Raw genomic sequence first — 14660 nt, 5'->3', positions numbered from 1 at the left:
GTGTCGCGCGTACTAAGCAAGACAATATGGGCGATGTTGTCGAAGACAGTGGTTATGTCAATGAATCGCGGGATATGTTCGAATCACCAGAAACTGAGAGGGGTGTAGAATCTGAACACGAAAATGCAGTTGGAACCAACAGTGAAAAGACACCAGATGTGACTGATTTGTTAAATATGTTGTCTGCACAAATTGCAGCACAGGGACAACAAAATGCTGCGCAAAATAACAATATTAATGCACAAATCGCAGCACTGGGGCAACAAAATGTAGAACAAAGACAGCTAATTGCAATACAGGGGAGTGATATTAGCAAACAAATGCAAGAGCAAGGCAAAAATCTTAGTAAACAAATTGAAGAAGTTAACTCAAGGGTAGGAATAGTGAGTAATGAAATCAAAAGTATTAAAAGCGAAATTGCTGTCGTCAATGGCAATATTGCCAACATACAGGGACAAATTGATGACATTAACGAAAGATTTGATACTGAAGTAATTAAAATTCAAGATCAACTAGAACCCTTAGTCATCACTAAAGTAGACGAAAAGGTATTTGATATTAAATCCGAAATACAAACAGAATGTAATGTGGAATTTGCACAGATCAAACAATCTGTAACAGAAACAAGTAGAGAATTAACCAAACAGATTGTTAGTTGCGAAAGGAAGTGTGAACATAACACTTCACAAATCCAAGGCAAAGTGTATGACTTCGAAAGAAAAATACAATCAGGACCTACACATTTTACTGAAAAAATTCCTTTCAGTAAAATATTAGAGGGCGAGGAAAAATTCGACCCTGCAAAGAGACATAACGGTTGGCACCCCCTTGATTTTGTAAAGAATTGCGAAAGAAATTTTCCTGAATATTTGTCTGACCAAGAAAAAATTAATGTTGTAATTAGTGCTCTAACGGGAGAAGCAAAAAGGTGGGGGTTGAATCTTGATACTAACCAGATGTCTTTTGAAACCTTTAAACAAAAGTTTATTGACGAGTACTGGTCAGAACAAAAACAAGACCAGTTGTGGCGTGAGTTTTTAATGGCCAGGTTGTATGACATCAGGGGTAGACAAACCATGAAAGAATTCTGCGTATCATGGTACAGAAAACTGATACATTTGAAGGCTAGAAGGACTGAAGCCGAGATCGTTTGGGTTCTTTGGCAGAAACTGCCTGAGGATTCTAAACGGTATGTTGGAAGTACACATAGAAGTTTTTCTACGTTTTTGGAAAGGGTAGAGGATGAAGATCACTGGCGAAGGAATCGCGAGTCCCGTCCCCATCATAACAACAATAATTCGCGCGAAAGCAATGACCAAAACGAACGACCTGAAAACGATAGATATAGTGTAAACACGATTCAAAGAGGTCGTGCGAGAGGCAGGGGATATTATACTACGCGCGGTAGAGGTTACATGACGCGGAATTTCCAAAATAGAGAAGAAATGGAAAACCGTGTGTTACGGGCCGGATTCACGCGGAAACCGGTTTTGGGCCCAAAGAAAAGATGTCAAACATTGGATTCGAGAAAGAAAGATGTAAACTATGGGGCAGGAAGGTTAAGGACGCGCCAATAGCAGACGGGCTCGGAGTGATACATAGTGGCGTTCCCAGTGCGGAGTCACGTGACCGTTCGTGCTCGGGCCAGCGGTTGCCGGAGCAGCGTACATTGCACTTGGCAGCAAACACAAATGGCAGACGTCAGAACAAGATGGCTGCCGTAGAGAGAAACAGAAGAGGCGGGATCGGACACGTCCGATGGCCGGTTTCAGTAGTAGATGAATGTAGAAATGAAAATAAAGTTAATATGTCATGTGATAAGGATAACTCAATGTTGAAATCGCGCGAAAATACTTTACTAAAGAATGAAAGGGAGCCAGAAAAGGCACGTAAAGAGGGAAATATTAGCACTGTTAATGATGTGTATGAGGTAAAAGACGTAGATGTGGGGGAGGTTATGATGAATAAAGAAGAGAGGAAGGTAGAATACGCCACGCAAAAGATGTGTGCCCAATTAATGACAGGTGAAAGTGATATAGAGGAGGACGTTAGTAAACATGACATTATAAGCAGTGCAGGTGAAGTTATTGTTGATGGAAAGGTGCTTAATGATTTTAATGCAGAAGGATCTGATAGGGATTTCGCACGATTACCCGAAAATGACAGCATGGAAGAAAATGAAATGAAAGTTATCGAAGTACATGACGATTATACTAAATATGAAGTTAAGGCCGAAATCGTTCAAAGTGATTTAACAGAAGTGTCTGACTGTCCAAACGATGTGCATTGTGTAGAAAATGAGTCGAAAAACGAAGTGGCTGAAACTTCTAGTGATAATCTGCTCCACTGTCTAAAAGTTGCTTTCCTGCTAGAATCTGATGACGAAAATGAAATCAGTGATAGTTCAGATGATGATGGGTATATGAATACAGATAAGAATGAATATTCTAACTTTCCCTATTGTGCAAAGGTCGAGGTCTTAAGTGAATCTGATGGTGAGGAAGAGAGTAGTGATGACTCTAGTGAAGATGAGTTTTCGGGTGTAAACGAAAGTGAATACACTTTTACTGAAAGAGGGTATGAGAAAATTAGTGACATTTTACCAAAGCAAGATACAGAAAGTGAAACTGGGCCAAAACCGAATGAATTATTCAGTAGTGTAACACAGGGGCATAGTTTGCAGGAACCTCCAGATGATACTATACTGGGGCAAGCCTTAACAAATGTTTTGAAGGTGTGTGAATTGCAGGAACAAAAAGAACCACCTGGTAAGATAATAGCAGAACAGGAGATCATGTACCTTGCTAAGGACTTTGAAATTCCAAAACCTAAAAAACCACCTGATGAAACAAAACGTTGGCAAGATCTGAATAAGTTAGTGAAGGATGTGGGAGATAGGAGGCCTAAAAAGCCACCAGATTTAAGTGACTGTTTTATGAACCATAAAAGACTACCTTGTTAATAAAGAGACTGGGGGCAGGATGTATGTATATATACTGTTAATATAAAGCATGACTTTAGTATTATTATTGTATCTGAGTGTTACCTGAAAGTGAATTATTGTTTTGTTGACTTTGAGACCTGTGGAAGTTTGTTGCTTATTTATTGTAGTATACTGTTTGACTTTGCTTAGGAACTGTTTATTTTCAATTGAATACTTATTGTTGCCAGCCTAATTATGAAGATAGGGGCATGTAGTGTGAGAAACCTGGAAACTTTATGAATTATGATGCTTATGGTAACTTTATGAAAGTGCAAAGAACTCCACAAGATAATAATTAATTTCTAATATACTTAAAGATCACAAAGGGCTTATGTTGGCAGTATGTGGTTTACTTAAAGAGACATGTCCACAGAAACCAATGATGAATGAAATGTAGTACCCTCAGGGGACATGCACTCTTTGCATTTTCAGGTGCCTGACGAGCACCAGGGACCCGAGTCGTTGCCAGCACTACTTCTGTTTCTTTTCGTGCTGCCAACCTTCCTCTTCATCATTCAGAACTTTTACTATCTTCTTTCCTTCTTCTCTATCAGAATAAACTGAAAAGTGTGGAAATAATGTGACATACTGTGTATTGCTTGTGGACAAGTAAATGGATAAATAATATGGGCACACTAGAAAATGACCGATATGAATGTAAGTATTGTGGATATTGTAAAGAGAAAATGTAATGGAAAAGTAATTGGAAAGAGAAATATGGGTGTGAAAAGGTAAGAATACTGAAAACAGGGTAAATGAATACTATATTATGACTAAATGTAAATGTTTTTTTTGAAAATAGGGATAAATATGATGTTGGAAAACTTTGTGTGTTAAAAAACTGGAGATGAACTTGGCAAATGTGTGTAAGATGGATAAGAGATGTATATGTCTAGTGCCACTAAAGGGAAAAAGCACTTGCAATAGGACATAAAATTAATGTCCTGGACTTGATGTATGTAATGACCTAACTGTGTGTGGAAAAGCAATGGTAAAGGAGTAGTAAGAAATTCTTAATCCTGACTTGACCCCAAGTATGACATTTAATTGTTTCTTGATTAATGTATAAGTTACCTGGTGTTGTCATTTGAAAAGAAAAAATTTAATATTACCAGTGTCTAATGGCTGTTTCAAAGTTGCAGGTTTTATGTTTTGTACCATTAAAGCAAATTTTACCAAAGATGTGACATAAAGATGATAAAACCTGGAAATGATGTCAATAAACTGCTCAAAAACATGGTTTTGAGCAGCAAAACAAGACAAAAGAATAAAAATGCTGTGGTCCTGAAGTTGAAGGCTACCAAACATGCTGTGTTGAGAAGTAGCCAGAGGACTTGCCATTGTGGGGCAAGGAGCTGATAAGTAGACATGAACTGCCAAACCCAGAGGATGGGGCAGTGTGTCAATTTAAAAATGTGTTTTCTTTAGTGGTTTTAATCTAAATTGTGTTTTGTGCCTAAATGTTTATAAAGACTGCCAAACCAATAGCGGGCAGAATGTGTAACATGGACTGCTGGTGCTGAGGCAAGCAGTGAACTTAGTTAGGTTTATTGGTCAATGTGTTATGAACTGACTATTTTTTTCTGAAGTCAGTGAAAATTTATTAAAAAATATATACGCATTCTCATTCAAATAGATGTAGATGTTTTGATGCTAGGTTTTTTGGAATAACTTAAAGTTTTGGACTGTCTGTTTTAAAACACAGCAGTGATGAGTAAAGATAGGGTATGAATAGTATGTTTATGTGCGACAAATATTTTGGACTGCTGTCAATGAAGGGCAGCTATAAAGTTAATTATTTTGAAAAACCTTGAAAAGTTAATTTTGTATTTAAAGAGTCAGTTGGAAAAGGTTCTCATAGCTGTTTGTGTAAATATTTGTGCATAGGTGGATGCAAACTGAAATTTTGAACATTACATTAACTACTGCACCTTGTGAAAAATACTATGACCATTAACATGCTTGTGTCTCTGAAAGTTACATTCTTTAAAAACATTGAAAGACAAATTTCTGCTTTGTTATGTTAAAATGTTCTGTGCTATTGTATATGTGTTTATTATTGTTATTTTTATTTTTTATTTGAAGGCTCTACCTTTTCTACTAATATGAAGCTTATTTTGTGTACTGCTTTGTCTTTTATTTGAACTGTGTGTATGTATGGAATGAACATGCTTAAAGGTATCTTGTGTAACGATGCAAAATTTGTTTCCTTAAACCAGTGTGAAAATGAAAATTAGTGTAAATGTCTCAATTTTGAAAATCTTTTGGAAGAAGTGTATGAATCTCCTTAGTGTATGTACTGTATATTTGTAATCTGTGTATTTTTTTTGTCCCAACTGAAGTTGGATGGTATAATTTTTTTCTGTAGCCAACACCACTTAGGTGTTATAGATAGCTGGAACTATTCTGGAGTTTGTATCTATCATCGCCACCAAGAAATGACAGAGTCCAGCAATTCAGTCTGCGGTTCCACCTGCCAACATGCAGTTGCCACCATGTTGCGCAATCACTGTAACTTAATACTATAATGATGTACAGTGAAGGATCAGCTTAATGCAGGTGTTATTGTGCGCAAATATAAGGTAATTTATATCTGAATTTATGTACTAACCTTGATTTTTCTCCTCATCATAACACCTCTCAGGTTCCTTTCCGTTTGAACTAAAGTAATCACCGAGTGTCCCTACTGAAAGAACTTTTATGACCAATATTATGCTAATTAAAATCTCTTGAACTTAGTAAAAGGAAATTTAAAGTTAATGTGGCAATAGAATGAGTTAAAGTAAATGTTGTTTGCCGAAAATAATTTTCCTATTAAAACTACTTATTAAAGTGCTGTCGCCAACTGCAAAATTAAAAGTTCTTAAGACTGAGGTTTCTAAAGTTTTGCTTAGCTATGATCACCTTGATATCTGTAGTAAATTCTAAAAGGTGAGTCAGTTTCTTGCAATTTTGTTAACATTGTGTCTCATGGTAGTAAAAGTGGAAAACTGCATAGTAGGAAATTATATGTTCATGATTACTAAGTGTTTGTCTCTTTTGTGTGCATATTAACAGTGTAAAGACCACTCAGTTTGTGTAAGCCTTGAAAGTGATAGTGTTTTTTTTCTGTACGTGTTATAATTAGCAAATAGTTCAAGCTGCTCCACTTGTTAACTTCAATCTTAAAACATATGTGTGTCAGAGTTCATTGCACTCACGTGTGGCTAAGTCTAGGTTGTGTTTGTCCATTATAGTTGCTTATACCTACTTTCTTAAACGAGAACGTTAATCTTTCTCTTGCCTAATTAGGCTGGCGACCGTTTCCCTTATTCTGTAAACAATATAGCTAGGCAAAATTTTGTTTGTTACTATTCCAAATTTTACGTAATTTTGACTTTCATTTCCGATAAGCAACCTCCGTTAGGAACGACACGGTCAACATAACAAAATTCCTCTCAGAGGGTAACACTGCTCTGTTGCTTTTTACCATAACTGCTATAACAAAAATAATTCTGTTTTGCAAACTGCCTCCAGTTTTGAGGTTAGGGTAGAGCAGTAGCAGAGTGGAGTGTTATATGTTCTATCGTTAGAGTAATAGTGACAGAGATGCTGAATAGAGGACTCGATCCAATGTAGACGTCAAGTTAAGTGCATCTGTCTTTAAGTAAAATGATTTGTATCTGAATATTGTGAAACAGAGCAGAAAGATTTGATTAGTGATGTAATGAGAGTAGAGGGAATGAAGATAATATATTTATTTAGTGCCACTGCAGTTGTGTGTAGTTTAGAAACGTTGTTGAATGAGACACCCATATCAGGGGACTTTTTCATTAAAGATTGAGCAATTTTCACCATAAAGTATTTTTTATGTTTATTAATGATTTGTCTTACATTTGTGAGATAAGTGTTTGAAATAAATGTTTGATGTCAGTGTTAATGAATGGTATAACATGAACTTCATACAAGTAATAATGTTGTCTGAAAATGTTTGTCCTCACAGATCGGATTTAGAAAAGCTAAAAATGGAGTCAGTAACCTGCAGCAGCATTGAAGGAAATGTCCCAGGATTAGTGTCGCTTATTGAAGGTTATTGGTTTCAATGTCGAGCAGATAATTAGAGACTTTACTCTTGAGGGTAATGTCTCAGACCTCCTAGCAACAAACAGATCTGAAATTAACGAATCAGTTGACGTAGAGAAAGACATCAGTAATGATAAAGCAGTAACAGCAGCTATGACGATGGGTATCATAACTAATGTTAAAAATGTAGGAAAATATTTTTGGTAAGCAGGAGCGACAGATTCTAGAATTTCTGAGTAGTCACCATCAAATATTCAGTGCTGAGGACGACGTTGTGGAGCACAAATTGGAAAATTTCAAAACCTTGCTTAAATATGCCTTAGACAAACCTGTTCAGAGAAAGTCTTAAGGAATGGGAAGACCCATCGTGGGTTAACAGCCGTTTTAGAAAACTGCTAGGTAAACAAGGATAGTCCCATCACAGATTCAAGAGAAGTCAAAACCTAGTTGATAAACGAAAGTTTAATAAAGCGAAAATGAGCATAAGAAGAAAAATGAGACAAGCTTTCAAATTTTGTCGTCCAATCTGAATGTAAAACCTAAGAGGACTGTTTATTTATTTATTTATTTACTCGTCAAGTTCCGTAGGACCAAATTGAGGAGCAAATCTCCAAGGTCATGGAACGTGTCATTACATGAAATTACCACATAAACGAAATAACAGATAAACATAAATGTTCATGAACCTTAAAAAAGTCAGTCCATAAGTTTAAGTAAACGCTGTCAGCAATACAATAAAAAATCAGCTTAATTTTTCAAGGAAATCCTCGACGGAATAGGAGTGACCCATGAGAAAACTCTTCAGTTTAGATTTGAGAGCGCGTGGATTACTGCTAAGATTTTTGAATTCGAGTGGCAGCTTAATGAAAATGGATGCAGCAGTATACTGCACACCTATTTGCACAAGAGTTAAGGAAGTCCGATCTAAATGCAGGTTTGAATTCTGCAGAGTGTTAATCGAGTGAAAGTTGTTATTCTTGGGAATAAACTAATATTGGTAACAAGAAATGACAATAAGGAGTATACGTACTGAGAGGCCAATGTCAAAATACCCAGATTCGTGAACAGAGGTCGACAAGAGGTTCGTGAACCAACACCGCTTATTGCCCGAACCGCCCGTTTATGAGCCAAAAATATCCTTTTAGAATGAGAAGAGTTACCCCAAAATATAATACCATACGACAATAGCGAATGAAAATAAGGAAAGTGGACTAATTTTCGTGTAGAACGATCACTCACTTCTGATACCGTTCGAATAATAAAAATGGCAGTTTTAAGTCTTTGAACAAGATCCTGAATGTGGGCTTTCCACGATAGCTAACTATCTATCTGAACACCTAGAAATTTGAACTGTTCAGTTTCACTAATCATATGCCCATTCTGTGAAATTAAAACGTCAGGTTTTGCTGAATTTTGTGTTAGAAACTGTAAAAACTGAGTCTTACTGTGATTTAGCCTTAGTTTATTTTCTACAAGCCATGAACAAAGGTCATGTACTGCACTATATGAAACCGAGCCTATGTTGCACACAACATCCCTTACTACCAAGCTAGTGTAATCAGCAAACAGAAATATTTTAGAGTTACCCATAATTCTAGAGGGCATATCATTTATATAAATAAAGAACAGGAATGGCCCCAACACTGATCCCTGGGACACCCCCCACTTGACAGTACCCCACTCATACCCCACATCACAGCCGTTATCAACATTGTGAATAATGACCTTTTGCTACCTGTTGCTAAAGTAAGAGGTGAACCAATTGTGAGCTACTCCCCGTATTCCGTAATGGTCCAACTTCTGGAGCAATATTTTGTGATCAACACAATCAAATGCCTTAGTTAAATCAAAAAATATGCCAAGCGTTCGAAACCTTTTGTTTAACCCATCCAGTACCTCACAGAGAAAAGAGAACATAGCATTTTCAGTTGTTAAACGATTTCTAAAGCCGAACTGTACATTTTATAGCAAATCGTGTGATATAAAATGATCAATTATCCTTACATACATAGAGTTTTCAATAATTTTTGCAAACACTGATGGCATAGAAATATGTCTAAAATTCCTTTTCTCCCTTTTTATAAAGCGGCTTTACTACTTAGTACTTTAATCGCTCAGGAAACTGACCATTCCTAAATGAAAAATTGCAAATATGGCTAAATACAGGGCTAACATGCGCAGCACAGTACTTTAATATTCTGCTAGACACTCCGTCATAACCTTGAGAGTCCTTAGTCTTCAGTGATTTAATTATTGACTCAATCTCTCTCTCTTGTCTGTATCACAGAGGACTATTTGAGACATCAGTCTCGGAAAGGCATTTGCCAAGAAAGCTATATGATTTCCTGTAGATACTAAATTTCTATTTAATTCACCAGCAATGCTCAGAAAATTCTTGTTAAATACTGCACATATATCTGAATTATCTGTAACAGAAAATTTATTTCCTGCGAACTAACTTTATATCGTCGACCTTGTGCTGCTGTCCAGACACTTCCTTCCCAACTGACCCTATGGTTTTAATTTTATCCTGTGAATTACTATTGTATTTGCATACCACATACTCTTTATCTTCCTGATAACATTTTTAAGCACCTTACAATACTGTTTGTGATGGGCTACTGTAGCTTGATTGTGACTACTTCTAACATTATGATATAATTCCCGCTTTGTTCTACATAATATCCTTATCCCAATTGTCAGCCACCCAGGCTGCCCATTACTGCTAGTACCCCATTTAGAATGTTCTAATGGAAAGCAACTCTCAAAGAGCATGAGAAATGTGTTAAGGAATGCATTGTATTTATCATCTATGTTATCGGCACTATAAACATCCTGCCACTCTTGTTCCTTGACAAGGTTTAAAAAACTCTCTATTGCTTTTGGATTAACTTTCATACATAGTTTGTAATTAAATACGACATTGGTTTGAGTGCAAAAGCCTTTTATTGTTAAAATTTGTACATCATGGTCTGAAAGGCCATTCACGCCATGAATGAATATATTGTCTATGGCTGTGCTACTGTTTCCCTGCAATCTAGTTGGAAAAAAATACAGTTTGCATCAGATCATACGAATTTAGGGGATCTACCAACATCCTTTTTCTTGCACCATCATATACACAATTTACATTGAAGTCACCACATATAACTACTTTCTGCTACTTCCTACAAAGTGAATCAAGAACCCTTCCTAGCTTGAGCAGAAATGCTCAGAAGTTGGAGTTAGGGGATCTATAAACAACAACAACTATAAGTTTAGTTTCACTAAATTCAACTACCTCTGCACAACATTCAAATATCTGCTCAGTGCAGTGTCGTGATACGTCTATGAACTCAAATGTAATACTGTTTTCCACATACAGAGCCACTCCATCACCCTGCAAGGAACCTCTTGAGAAACAGTAACTTGCTCTCGAAAGAACAGTTACTGTTGATGACCGTGCAGCTTTTCCCTGGAATAAATGATGACTAACTGAAAACCTAAGCTGCCGACAGGTGTTGTTGATATACCTCGATGTGGACAGCTGTAAATGTGTGCCCCGACCGGGACTCGAACCCGGGATCTACTGCTTACATGGCAGACGCTCTATCCATCTGAGCCACCGAGGACACAGATGAATTGCGCGACTGCAGGGGCTTATCCCTTGCACGCTTCCAATCATCCTACGAACGTCGAAATGGCAGACATTGAGATAAACGTTCGCGTAATAGAAAAGTAAGTGCAATCATTTGGTAGTGGAAAGACATCAGGACCAGATGAGATATCTGCAAGATTCCACAAAGATTAAGCGAAAGAACTCACTCCTCTTCTGGCAGCAGTTTATCGTAGCTCGCTGGAGCAACGAAGAGTGCCTAGTGACTGGAAAACAAAAAAGCCACAGGTCATTCCCTTTTTCAAGAAGGGTCGTAGGTCAGATGCGCACAATTATAGACCTGTATCGTTGACGTCAGTCTGTTATAGAATATACATGTTGGCTTCTTTGGTTTTTGGCCTCTTTTTCCGCAGTTGTATATAAACAAATTGCGTAGGTTGATTGCCGTCTTTAACAACGGTAATAAAAGTCTTATTAAGAGCAGAAGTGCTTCGCTTTATTTTAAAGAATCTTCAGTCGTTACTGTAACAATATGGTTTTTTCTCTTACAATTTTGTTTGTTATGATCAATAACAGTTCGCATGCTTTACTTATTACTATAAACAGTTTTTACTATTTTCGTTACTCACGTTGGTTTCTTTTTTATTGTTATTATAATTCTTGCCTTCTTCGTCTACCACGTGCTCGAAATTTTTTCCCTTCTGTAAAGTCCTTCTTTTATTTTTCATTTTTATTTACTTTTTTATTTTTTTTAAGTTCGGGTAATGATCTTTGAATGTGTGTGTGTGTGTATGTGTGTGTATGTGGTGTGTGTACGCCTGCGTGTGCACGTGTGAAGGGAGCTGACAAGTCCTGGATACTGTGTGTGTAAGTATACCAGTATGGTATAGTGGTGGACAATTTAGGATGCGGGTATTGCCTAGTTTGTGACATTATTTTGTGGTGTGTATGCGGGTTGATCTTTCTCTATAATATGCTTTGTTACTTTAAATAGCATCTGGTTGCTCATATTTGTCTGGCCATTTGTTATGTATTTCTTCTTTATTGTTGCAGTTTGAAAGAAACATCTCCTACACCTACAAAAAAACTTCCAAATTCGAAAAGCAATAATGAAGAAGAAACACATAATAAATAACCAGAGAAATATTAGAAACCAGATGCTATTTAAACATAAAACATATCATTGAGAACGAACAACACCCATAGGTACCGCAAAATAATATTACAAATTAGGCAATACCCCCATCCTAGACCATCCACCAGTGTACCAAAGTAAAACAATAACTTTCACACACAGTATCAAGGACATATTAGCTCCCTTTATACACACACACACACACACACACACACACACACACACACACTTAAAAATATATAAATAAATAAAAATAAATAAATTTGAAAGGTTTGCGACTAGATTCCAGACTTGCTTGCTGACAGAACTCAACACATCGCTCTAACGGAACGAAATTGGCAGCTATGAAGATAATTTCCGGAGTACCCTAAGGAAGTATGATAAGACCTCTACACTGTATGTAAATGATCTAGTAGAAAGCTAAGACTCTTGGTAAATGATGCAGCTGTCTGTAGGAATGTAGCAATACCAGGAGACAATGTCGAGTTTCAGAATGGCCTACAGAGGAATTATGAATGGTGTAGGCTCTGGCAGTTGACTGTGAACGTTAATAAATGTATTATTTTGCGCCTACACAGGAAAAGAAATCCACTACCGACGACTTCACTATTGAAGACAAACAGTTGGAAACAGTATCTACCGTAAAATATCTAGAGACACCTTAAGTGGAATGACAAAATAAAACAAATAGCAGACGACAGACTGAGTTTCATAGCAAGAATCTAAAGGAAATGTAACTCATCCGTGAATTCTTGCATGTTGTTCATCAGTCTGGGAAACTTACCAGGTAGCACTGATAGAAGAGAGAGAAGGCCGAACGAAGAGCGGCGTATTTCGTCACGGGATCACTATTTTAATAACAATTGCTACAGTTAGAAACTAGCATTAAATTCGTGACGTAAGAACCGGTACAGAAACCCTGAGACAACAATATACTTGTTGTGTGGCCTACTAGACGGTACGTAGATACATGCAGTGCGCAAGACTTACCCCCACATGGTCTAGACAGAGTAGTTTCATGCTGTCGTCATCAGATGTTGGTTGCTTCGCAGAAAGGCGCAAGCCAAAATTTGGAAGTACTTTATGAAGTGCAGTAGCAATGAAGTAGAACGTTCCATTTCGTTTAAAAGATTACAAACATGAGGAGGCATAAGAAATTTGCGATATTGTCTAAGGAGAAAAGATCCTTATTGATCCTCGGGAAAGACGATAAATTCCATTGATATACGAACAGTTTTATCGATGTGCTATACGTAGGGTAATAACCGAACTCTTAATTTCGTACTTCCTTCGGAGTAAAAAGTTGATACCATCCAAAAATGACCATGCCGGTCCAGAGTTGCAAATTTTACCAATTTTTTTTACTTGAACGGAATGGAAAGTGTCTTGAAAGGAGGATATATGATGAACATAAAAAAAAGCAAAACGAGGATAATGGAATGTAGTCGAATTAAATCAGGTGAGGCTGGGGGAATTAGATTAGGAAATGAGACGCTTAAAGTAGTAAAGGAGTTTTGCTATTTGGGGAGCAAAATAACTGATGATGGTCCAAGTAGAGAGGAATTGAAATGTAGACTGGCAATGACAAGGTAAGCGTTTCTGAAGAAGAGAAATTTTTTAACATCGAGTATAGATTTGTCAGGAAGTCGTTTCTGAAAGTATTTGTGTGGCGTGTAGCCATGTATGGAAGTGAAACATGGACGATAAAGTTTGGACAAGAAGAGAATATAAGCTTTCAAAATGTGGTGCTACAGAAGATTGCTGAAGATTAGATGGGTAGATCACATAACTAATGAGGAGGTATTGAACAGAATTGGAGAGAAGAGAAATTTGTTGCACAACTTGACTAGAAGAAGGGATCGGTTGGTAGGGGATATTTTGAGGCATCAGGGGATCACAAATTTGGTATTGGAAGGCAGCGTGGAGGGTAAAAATCGTAGAGGAAGACCAAGAGATGAATACACTAAACAGATTCAGGAGGATGTAGGTTGCAGTAGGTACTGGGAGATGAAGAGGCTTGCACAGGATAGAGTAGCATGGAGAGCTGCATCAAACCAGTCTCAGGACTGAAGAACACAACAATAACAACAACAACATTCACTTGATGACTAGTTTCGGACCGAAACCCATTTCAAATCATCATAACATAGTCAAAAATGATATTTCCGAAAATGTGAAAAACACATCAAAAATGTGCAACGAGCAGTTGCAGCGCATGTTGATCTTTGGCTCTCGCTATCGCTTCGTTCATATCCTTCACCATCTCAATCTTTGTCGGATTTCTGCAGCAGCCTCATCCTCAAATCTACCGTGACCTAATACTCCCTCACCTTCGTTAAAAGTTTTCAATCTTTGTTCGAAGCGCACGTTGATGTCTGGAAATACAGGTAAGAACAATAAAATACCGAAAATCGGTTATTTCAGAAACCGGTTATTTTGAGCGGTTTTAACTGTCAGGTTATACTGGAGACGAAAGAAATCCAGTATAACCGAAAACCAGGTGTTTCGGTGATAACCGCCATCCGAACCTGCGAGGCGCTGCGCTCGCCGGTAGCACGTGCAGCGGCAGCGCCGTCCTCCCACGCAGCGTGACAGCGGCGTCGGCGTCACAAAGGCAGGTGTGAGGCGGGCGCGTGCTTTTTGCCGCCGGGCCTGCGCGGCGCGTCGCCTCGCGCGGCCTGCCCGGGCCGCGATAGCATCGCGACGCCCGCACCCCCACGCCTCTGCTGGAATGCGCCCCGGGCCAGGTGCCGGACGCCGAGGCCACGGCCGGCGGCAAAAACCACCCGGACGACGACCCGCTATTGTCCGTCTCCAGCATGTCTCCCTCCTCAACATTTCCCTCTCAAGTCTCATTTTATACCAGACGTCGCTACTTGGCTAAA

The 14660-nt window shown here is 38.0% G+C and overlaps 1 non-coding gene across 1 annotated transcript; it reads right to left on the bottom strand.

The window, feature by feature from the left end:
• Positions 1-10582: 10582 nt before the first annotated feature.
• Trnat-ugu lies at positions 10583-10656 on the bottom strand. Its single transcript has one exon. It is a non-coding gene; the product is annotated as a tRNA-Thr (tRNA).
• Positions 10657-14660: the final 4004 nt, after the last annotated feature.

Source organism: Schistocerca piceifrons, chromosome 7 (genome assembly GCF_021461385.2).
Source record: "Schistocerca piceifrons isolate TAMUIC-IGC-003096 chromosome 7, iqSchPice1.1, whole genome shotgun sequence".
NCBI classification, from domain to species: Eukaryota; Metazoa; Arthropoda; class Insecta; order Orthoptera; family Acrididae; genus Schistocerca; species Schistocerca piceifrons.
The sequence above is the reverse complement of the archived record's forward strand: the minus strand, read 5'-3'. Positions and strand labels throughout refer to the sequence as shown.